This window comes from Engraulis encrasicolus, unplaced genomic scaffold (genome assembly GCF_034702125.1).
Source record: "Engraulis encrasicolus isolate BLACKSEA-1 unplaced genomic scaffold, IST_EnEncr_1.0 scaffold_28_np1212, whole genome shotgun sequence".
In the NCBI taxonomy this organism is placed as follows: Eukaryota; Metazoa; Chordata; class Actinopteri; order Clupeiformes; family Engraulidae; genus Engraulis; species Engraulis encrasicolus.
The window spans coordinates 1785899-1796212 of NW_026945577.1; positions in this window are offsets into that span (position 1 = coordinate 1785899).

The window sequence follows — 10314 nt, forward strand, 5'->3', positions numbered from 1 at the left end:
CAGACGACTTCAAGAATCCTCCCTGATCCAACCCAGACAGGAGTCTGTGTTGAACTTTTTCCCCTGGAACCGAAAGCAGTGTCGCTGGCCGGCACAACCCGTTTCCCGTGGGACCCCTCTACAAAATCAGTAGGACACTTTTCATGGGCAAATGACTAGTTAATTCTGAGTAGAGTTTAGTAGATGTGTTTCTTTGAATCTAGCTCGAAGCTTTATTTCATGTGCACATGTGTTGTTCTTTAATTTCTTTAGACATTGTTTTGAACTCTTCTCTCTCTCTCTTGCTTAGTTAGTTTGCATGCTTCTAACTTCTACCTCGCATACTCCTTAACAACGTGAATCCCTTCTGTACGCCGCGATTATTTGTGTGAACCGCATTCGCAAGCGTTCATACAGTATCGCCCGTATTCGAAAGATTCTCTTTGCTAACGGGTTAGCTAAGGACAATCGCTAGTAGCCCCTGTGTAACAGCGGCCTGCTAGCCAAGACGCACGACACACACACCCACACACACACGTTACACCCCCATCTCTCTCTCTCTCTCTCTCTCTCTCTCCCTCTATCTCTCCCTGAGTGTTAGACTTGTAGATTTCTCCGGACTTTATGGTACCTTTTCGGTACAACTTTGTCTGGTAGTAGACTGTTCATTGAATAGCCTCCTTTGTCCGGACATTTCTGCTAGCTAATACTGCTGCTCAGCTGTAGCCACGCTGAATCTAATTGCTTTGAGTACACGGGCGTACGGCCATCTTTGTAGTGACAAACATTCAAGCTCGCCGTTTCATTCGTACTCTATTCTCTCTCTTTTATTTCTTTTGTGCTCACATTCCATTCACATCATACCCGGAACTGTTAGTGTTAATTCCAGAACCTTTGATACATGTTTGTGCCCTTCACGGGACTTTTAATGCTTGAAAACCCCCGCCGGTTATTTGCTAAGTAGCTGCTAGCTACCCCCATTGTTCTTGGTTCTGAGGCTAACGCTAATATCACCGTGTTGTTTACATTGCTATAGCAACCTAGTCCACGTGGTGGACGCCATCTTGCTACCATAGCAACCGGGGCTAACGCTCCTCCTTTGTTCACGCTCACGCACCTACACACACACACACACACACACACACACACACACACACACTTCCCCTACACGCACAATTCCCCTTTTATTTCTTTCTTGTTTTTATACTTGTGCCTTATTGTGTTTACCCATTGATCCGACTTTGAATGTAATGTTTTATTAGTTATCCTAGTAGTTAATAAAAGTAAATCATTTGATTGCATTTTGTTGTCCTTGTTGCTTTGTACAACCAACCAACCTATTATCAGAATTTTGCCTTCAGATCTACCTTTGTGCTTGCATACCCAGCTGATCACAGAGAATAGGCCTTACTGTTCACTGTGCCCTGTTGAGTATCCCAGTACAAACTTGTTATTAATTCTGTGTTTAGCAATTTATTGTTGAATATTGTGATTGATAATCTTAAGGATTTTATGAGACGGTCCTTTAATTACCTTTTAATTAATTGGTTTATTAATTATAATTAATTCATCATTAATTAAATTCCCAAACGAGATATTTTGCCTTCAATTCCTGGTATAGTCGCATTAGGAGTAAATCCAAACGCAACTACCCCTACATTACTGGTGCCCCGTGTGAGGATAATGGTTTAATGGTTGGTGTACAAACTGCAATGATTAACAAACTGTTTTAAAATAACACAAGCTCGGCCAAGTTATAATCTACAGGTGGATTTAACGGTGAGTGAACAACAGTGTGTCAATCGTATTTCGTACTGAAATTGTGTCAACCGTATTTCGTACTGAAATTTTGCGTCCGATTGTAATTAGTAAATGCGTCCTTGTTAATTAATTATCAAAGTAAATTAATAACTGCTAAAATTAATTAATTACAAGCGATAATTCCTATAGAACTGCTTAATACTCGCATGTTAATTAGTTATTAATTAGATTAAATTCTACTTTTAACTGATAGACATCCGGTATTGATTACAGTATAGCGAATTGAAATTTTAATTGATTGATTTAAAAGTAGAGTTAATTTTCTAACTTAATTGATTGACAAATCGGTATCTTGAGTCTTAACACGCGGATCTGATACTCGAGGCCCAATTGATTACCGCGCTAGATAACATTCTGATCGAATTATTTAAAGGTTAGTATTAAATTCCTTGCGAAAACAATTACTCTCCCATTTAATTAATTGCGTAATCGGATAACACTCTAAGCGTAACCAATTAACAGCCCGTACTAATTCGTGCAAGACAATGGATGCTAAAGAAGTGCCTGAAGCAGGAGCCGCCGGTAGCGGAGCAGCGGCCGGAGTCAAGAAAGACACCAAGCAATCTCTTTTCGACCTCGTAGGCGATTTAGCGACCGTGAGTGCTGACGACAGGACGCAGATCAGAGAGCTAAGCCGAAGAGCCTGCAGACAGAAAATGACCGAAACGGTCGAGAAACTCGGCACAAGGGAGATCACAACCCCAGTCGGGTTCAGCCGACTCTTCATGCTCTTACACCGCGAATATGAATATGCTAAAGAAGAGGAGCATCAAGAGAAAGCAGCAATGGCAGTAGAAATTCATGACCTAACGAGGAAACACCAACAGTTGTTTCTAGACCTAGGTAGAGAACAAGAACGAGGGAACGCCCTGGAAAGTGAACTGAATCAGATAGGCCCCGCCTACCAGACACTCCAGCGGGAGATGAGATCCCTCCGATACCGGGTGGAACAATATGAGCAGGAAGCGCCTCAGCGTTCCGAACCAGTGTCAGCCCATCATCCCCATCGGGGAAACGAAGAAGAGGAAGAGGAGAAAAAGGAGGAACCCAGCTTGTTGGACTGGTCACCCAGCCACACTTTCCCGGATATCCAAACTCCTCTAATCCCCTTCACCGGCGCTCAAGGTAGCCAGCCGGCGATGTCGAACACGCCCTACCTCGCCACTAGGACGACTGCCTCGCACCCGACGAGCGCAGCACCCTCCGCCAACGCAGGTTTGCAACCTGTGTCACATGGGACCCCTAGCCACACCCATCCAGCTACGGACCCAAATCAGCCAAAGAAACTCTACCCGAGTTTCGCAGCAATGTCAAGTGTTGGACCTCCCGGCAAGTCGAAAAAGCGAACCACCGCAGTGGAGAACCCCATACGCTCATGGCACGACCCTAGGGCGTACGAGTCCAGCTCCGACAGCGAGGAAGAGGAGCCGCCGTACCAGCCGAGGACAGGAGCCGCCGGCGCCGCCGCACCCAGAGTCCCATGCAGAGTCCGCCAACTAGACATTCTAGCAAAAGATGTTGACCGTTTCGAGCCCGAGAAGAGAGAACGTAACGTCAACGACTACTTCTGCGAGCTCGAGCGAGCTCTCCTTGAGCTTCCAGGGGCCACCTCCCTAGAGAAGGCAAGGCTAATCTGGAAGACTTCCTCAACTACTGTGCGCGGATTTCTTCGAGGTTTCCCACCACATGAGTTAGACAACTACAAGAAACTCCGAAAGCACATGATCGATGAGTATTCGACATACACGGACGAGACCGCGGCCACAATGGAGGCCCTTCAGGTGAAGCACCAGAAGCACGAGCACCCTCGAACATACTTCACACGCCTTCGGGAGGCGTATTTCCAGGGCTCCCATGCCCCTGGACTGGAAGAAGATCGGATCTTCAAGTCCTTCTTCCTGAACAACCTCCACCCCTCCATCAAGGATCAAACGAACATCATATGTAGACAGAAGTTCCACACGATGAAGGAGATACGTGCCGTCGCCACCATGACGTGGCAAACTCTCGTCAAACCGAAGCAGAAAGTCGATGAAGAACCTCGTGTCTACGCGCTGCATGGACAAGGAGACCAACAGCTGCGACTAGAAGGAGGAGAAACCCCGGAAACGGGACCCAACTGGCACCATCCGAGCCCCAACTACCAGTCTTCAAACCAACACCAGGCTAGCTGGAAAGGTAAACAGGCTGGAGCGAAAGGGGGGCCAGGGCAAAACGTCAAGGGGCAAGGCTATCGCAAAAACGGTAATCAAGCCCCTGGACATGCCCCTGGTGGCCAGCAGGGTGATAGGTCAGAGTTTCATCCAAAGGGCCCTCGAGGGGGGCCGGACTCCAGACAGGCCAACGCTAACCCAGCTAAGCAAGATAGCCAGTTAGCCGAGATGAGAGCTTCAATGGCCAAAATGGAGAAGATGATGAAGGATGTTAATAAATTTATACATGTATTATTGAAAATATGCAATGTGATAAAAGTGTAACCTTTCGTTAGGAGTTTATTGGTTATACTTTGGTATTCTGTTATTCTCTCTCTCCCTTGCTCATTGATTTATGTGACGTCTCAGAGACATCTCTCCCCTCCCAGTCTGTCCCAGACTACTTTGCTGAACTTTGTTTAGGCTGGTAAAGACTATCCATCACAGACCAGGAGCCACTAAGAGCCCATCACAGAACCAGGGGGAGACGAGACCATATATGTTCCTCATATTATGTTTTACATATTCATGATAGGAAAGATGACGTCATGGACTGGGGGGACTGGGACTGTTTTAAATAAGTTTGTTTCTGTATACACTTCAGGACTTGCTGGGTTTTTCCCCACGCAGTAACTCCTCCGGCCGTTAAACAATAAAATCTGCTCGCAGATTTTAAATGCTACCTCTGTTTCCTGTGTGTTCTTTCAGGTAAATTTGATAAGGTAATACAGTGAAATTGTTAAAGTGATAATGTGAAATTATTCACATGTTTTGGTCCTTCGATAGCCAACCTCAAATAATTGTCCTCCCTGATATATGGAGACGTAAGGATGCCTGGACACCAAGTTTTCACTGGGATCCTGAAGTAGGTGACTTTGCCTCACTGCGCCTTCATATTCAGCGACGACTGACTGAGTAAAGAACCAACTGGGAGCCGCAGGATAGAGGTAGTATGGATTTGGATTTTTTATTTCTAAATTTTTGCCAGGATAGCTCGTTCCTGGGGTGACAGGTCATTGTTGATGCTGAAGAGTGTGCGCACCACGTTAGAGCCGTGGATCTCGAAGGCTGAGCTCTGATCTTTCCTCCAGGACCGGGGCTTGACGGCATTCCGCAGACGTGCGTAAGTAGTTTGAACTACTTAAGTCCTGGCTAGTGGCTGGTTGGGCATCAAGACCTAGGCTTGACGCTGTAAGCCCTGTAGGCTGTAACATACGTGAGTCCTTTTCAGGCTGTAATATACGTGAGTCCTTTTCAGGCAAGCATACCGGTATATAGAGCGTTGTCTCCGGGAATTTTGCCATGTAGCATGGGAAATGTCCTGTTTATAGAGCGTTGTCTCCGGGAATTTTGCCATGTAGCATGGGAAATGTCCTGTTTATAGAGCGTTGTCTCCGGGAATTTTGCCATGTGGCATGGGAAATTACCTGTATTTGGAACCTGTAGGTAGCCTGTCCGAATTCTGTCCTTGTTTTGTTACAAGACAATGGGTTCTCATCATACGAACGGTTTAATTTATTGCATATCAGAGAATGAGCAGTACTTCCCCGCAGTTGGCTGTTAGCTGAATGTGTAAAGTAATAGTTGGATACTGAACAAATTCTGTTTATGGCAATTTTAAACCTCTGCAATTAGAATTTAACTTTTCAAAATTTTGTCATAGTTGAGACAGAGGATGCTTCCCCGAAATGCGGTGCTATTTTACTTCTCTGTGATTAATTTAGGACTGCAGGTCGTACAGTAATTGTTGGACATCTTTCTGTTTTGTTTTGTCAAAATTGATGAAAGTTTTTTTTCTAAATTATTTTTAGCCACTTGTGTTGCCTCAGCCGGTGACATATGGTGACATTTCAACCTTGGCAGGACGCTGAGGTACTCTTTCTTTGTGATATTTTGTTTTGAGAGTCTAACTGGTGATTTGTCACACCACGTTATATCTCTTGAAGCGAGCTCATTTTATGTCATGGGTACCACAAATCCAAAGCCTGATCATGGTGGTGATATTGAATTTATGGAAAAACGGCATTCTGGCTCCTCAGCTTATGTGAGGCGATGGAATGTAAAATATGGCTTTAATGGAAGCCTTACAATTGAAAATTGTGAGGCCTTATTAGAACATGTGCTTCTTCGCCACAAAGAAAAAATGGCTGAGTATGAAGAAGAAGCCAGAGTGTGTGAATTGTGGCTTGCTGAAGCAAAACTTAGGAATAGGCAAATGACGCATATGCTAATTGACAAAGTACATGACGATGATACTGTTGTGTATGTGTCTGATGACCATGTGTTGACTGTTACAAGGTGTGAGGAAGGAGGTCAATATCAGGACCACCCAGCTCCACTCACAACACCTTGTAGGTCTACTATAGGCCTAGTTGTTCCCCCTGCTCCGCCTGACGCTCTTGCCGTAGCACGAGTTGAACGGACGCCTGTCCCATTTCCTCTCTACTCACACAATGTGTTAAAGGGGGTGATGACCCTCGAGGTCAATTCTGCCACCCCTACAATGAGTAGAACAAATACTCGCTCCCAATCCTCAGTAGTGGAAAATTATTCCCAGACTGCAGATTGGGACTTATTGGATGATTTTCGAGCACTCTCTTTCCCAAAGACTGAGAATCCAGTGCGTGGCAGCCGTGCCCAGAGGAGGGGGAGGGGTAGAGGACACTTAGGGTGTATGGGTGAGAGACGAAAATATAATTTGTGCTTTGCATGTGGTATGACGGGTCATTGGGCTCGACATTGTTCCCTAGACAAGAAGAACTCGAGTGGAGATGACAAATATACCTAGAAGAACTGATTTGTTCAATGTCTAGTGTGCACACCCAACTTGCTCTTGTCGCAGTGGAAGTTAGCTGGCAATGGCGATAACTTGCGAAATATCCCTTCCACTTCGTCAATGAGCAGTGAGTGTGACATAACTTAACACTTTTTCTAAATTGATAGGTTAGGCTACCTGTCTGTATGTCTCTGTTTGTCTCAATGGGCCCATGTTCATGTTTGTGTCCATGTCCATGTCCATGTTTGTTTATGTTTGAATGCCGGCTGTGTGAATGCTGTGTGTGTGGGTGTGTGTCACTCCCCGGGTTGGGTATGTGAGTGATTTGCCTCACTGAGTGCACGTAAAGAATGAGTGATTGTGACGTCTAGTGAAGGACGGTCTGGTCCGTGTTGGTGTGATCCTCCAGAATGTCCGAGAGACATTTGACTTTCCTGAGTATAAACAGCAAAACAATGGGTATGTGTTTTTATTTACTGCAAAGTTATTTTTGGGGACCATTTTTGTTCTGTCGCATATGATAGGCTGTGACGCCATGGTGGTTTGTCATTCTGTTCTTTTCATTTTGTTTTTATACATTTTTTCCACAATGTATTTGTTTTTGTTTGTGAACTTTCATTGTGAACCTGCAACTTTCTAGAAGCCAAGACCATTTAATTTTGAGTAGTCTTTGAAACTTTCACATGTTTCATAAGCCCTAATGAATCTGTTTGTTTTTTTGTGTGGTTATTTTGGAGTTTTTATACTGGTTTGAACGTAGGTCTATGCTTTTCTGAGGGATTATTCTGTTTTCTTTCCCCTTTTCTTTTAATCCGTTCAGACATAGTGTCATGAATTTCCTGTTACCTGAATGACACTACTGACTTTGTGATGCATTGATCACGACACTGTGTTATGTCATTATCCTGCAGTACTGTGGTACTTAACTTTTCAATGACTGTTACTGGATGTCGCTGGAGGTCCGGTGTGCATGAAGGCGCTTCTTCACACTGGGTTCTACCTCGACTGTGCCGTAAGTTGGGTTTACCTAACTGGACTCACTTGTCTGGTCATTAAAGCAGTTGGTTTGTTTTTGCTATCTCCCAACTGTGATTTATTTCTTTATTTTATTTGTCAGTTTTGTTTGACTCTGTCTGGGTTTTATTTTGCTTTAAGGATGGTTTATGGTTGGTTATGTCTAAATGTACAAGTTGGGTGAGATTTTACCTTACATTTTATATAGGCCTAAGCCTACTTGTTTCAAAATATTATGAGACGCAGTTATGACTTAATTTTATTGCTTTTAAAAGTGGTTATGTGCCACAGGTTTATGTGAGGACAAATCTCATCCTATCTTATTAGTTGTAACGATGTGGACAGCAAGGTGGTTTGTGTTGCCAGTTTGATGTATTGTGTGTTGTGTTTTGATGGCGTGTTCCCGTACTTTGTTTTTTCTCTCCCTGTTTTAAGTGCGCTGTCCTCACTGACGGGAGTTGAGCTAAGCCCCTACATCTACCATGACCTCATGAACACCGACAGAGAACTGCATGCCAATATGTTTGGTTCTGTTGCGAAGTGTTTAATGCAGACCTAACTACTAGCCAACTATGTCTGTGGCTGTAGTAATTTTATAATAATAATAATAATAATAACTTGGTTTTATATAGCGCCTTTCAAGGAACCCAAGGTCGCTTTATATTTTTACATTTTATGTTGCATGCTTGTTGTTTTCCATGTGCCGATTCTGTCCATTTGTGTGTAACGGGTTGAACCGTGCAGTTCACCAGACAATGTGTCCCCCAGTCTTGCTGTAGTACGCTGTACGCTTGGCCACTGAGTGCCTAATTAGTTAGTGGCGACTAGGCCAAGGTTTTTTTTAACAAACCCCCGAAATAGAAGGCTTTTAGAGCTCTCCCGGTGTTTGAGTGTCTATGGGGGGTTTAACCTCTGCCTTTGTGGTCTGTGCTGAGGTCCGGTTACGCGCGGACAAGCACCCTGGCCACGTCCCTTTTGTCTGTGTTTAGGTTGGACAGACCCTGTTATCCGAACTGTTCTACCTCCTCTCGCCCTGTCATGTTGTGAGGAGAGTGTCGCCGAGGGTCTGATCATTTCAATTCACCATGGGCAGTTGGCCCATCGCTGTTTTGCCCAAACATATATATATTTTTTTACATTCTTTTCTGTTTGTTTGTTTTCTTTGGTTTGTGTCGTGCTGGCCGCCTCCTCCCTTCCCGTCTATTTAGATGGCTGTCCGGAGTGTTTACGCACTCCTGCAATATTTAGGGCAGACACTCTGGATTTCCCCCTTCCTTTTTATTTCAGCGGCACGGCCAGTTCAGAGTATTTTGTGATTTGTTTTATGTTTTGTGTCAGTACATCGAATACTTTTTTTATGTCAACAAAAGGGAACGTCTCTGTGCATATCTATCCGAACCTGTTGTGCCTTGGTGTACTGGTTATTACCTCTGGGGAGGTTCTCCCAGTGGTGTAGTTATGCAATTGCAGTCCACAGTTGATAATTCATTTCTTGACTAATTGACGTCAGGTCCACTCTGCTATGCATGGAGTATTTTCAGGGCTTTACTGGATGTAGTAAAGTTGTTTTTCATCATTTTGTTGTACTTTTGATAAATGTTGTCCTCATGTAATAGTGCTGTCTATTTTATTTCAAGTATTGGTTATGCGACAATGTTTGGGTTTTGTTTTGTCGGCACTGGTGACATGGGTTTTTGTTTGTTTTTATTTTATAGCTCTCTTCTCTGTTCCAGCTGCACCCGTCTCCTGGTTACTGTCTGTGTGTGGTTAAGATGCCCACTGAGCGCTTCTTTCTGTGCGGCACATTGCTGACTGTGTTTGCCTTTTCCTGTATTGATGTATGCACCTCTGTGATGGAGGGTGCAGGGTGTTTGGAAGTGTTTGTGTTTTACTTTTTTAATTTTTTATTTGGTTTACAACTTTCTGGGTTATGCTGTATTTTGTTTTTATTTTCTCTCCAACTTGGTTTGATTTGTGTTAACAATTATCCTCCTCGTTTACTGTGCTCAAAGCCTGTTTAGGTATGACTTCAGTGTTATTGAGTCATGTGGATGACACATGCCTCAAACAGGAGAGACATTTTAGGATATTTACAGATGTTTTATGCATCATGTTTTATTTTGTTTGGTAATTCTTTAAAGCACATGGAATAATGACTGTTTTTGAAATGTGCTACTCCTCAAATTAATGAATAGTGCATAAAACAAATGCATGTTAAATGAGATCTTGTTCTGAAACTTCACCCCTAACCAAACCTAACACATTTACTTACAATGTTGATTTCACTAACCATATTTAGAAACACATTGAGAATGATAAATGTTTAGAGTAGAATGCTTTTCGCTGTTCTTCATTTTCAGCAGGAAAAGTTCCAAGTTGCACGCAGGGCCGCTGACAGATTTGGCTGGGCCCCGGACAAAGTCATCTGAAAGGCCCCCCTCACCCAATACATGCAATGTAGAGAGGACCCAATTCTGCCCCCCCTTCTCCCAGGGCCCGGGGCAACTGTTCCCTTTGTCCCCCTTGTCAGCT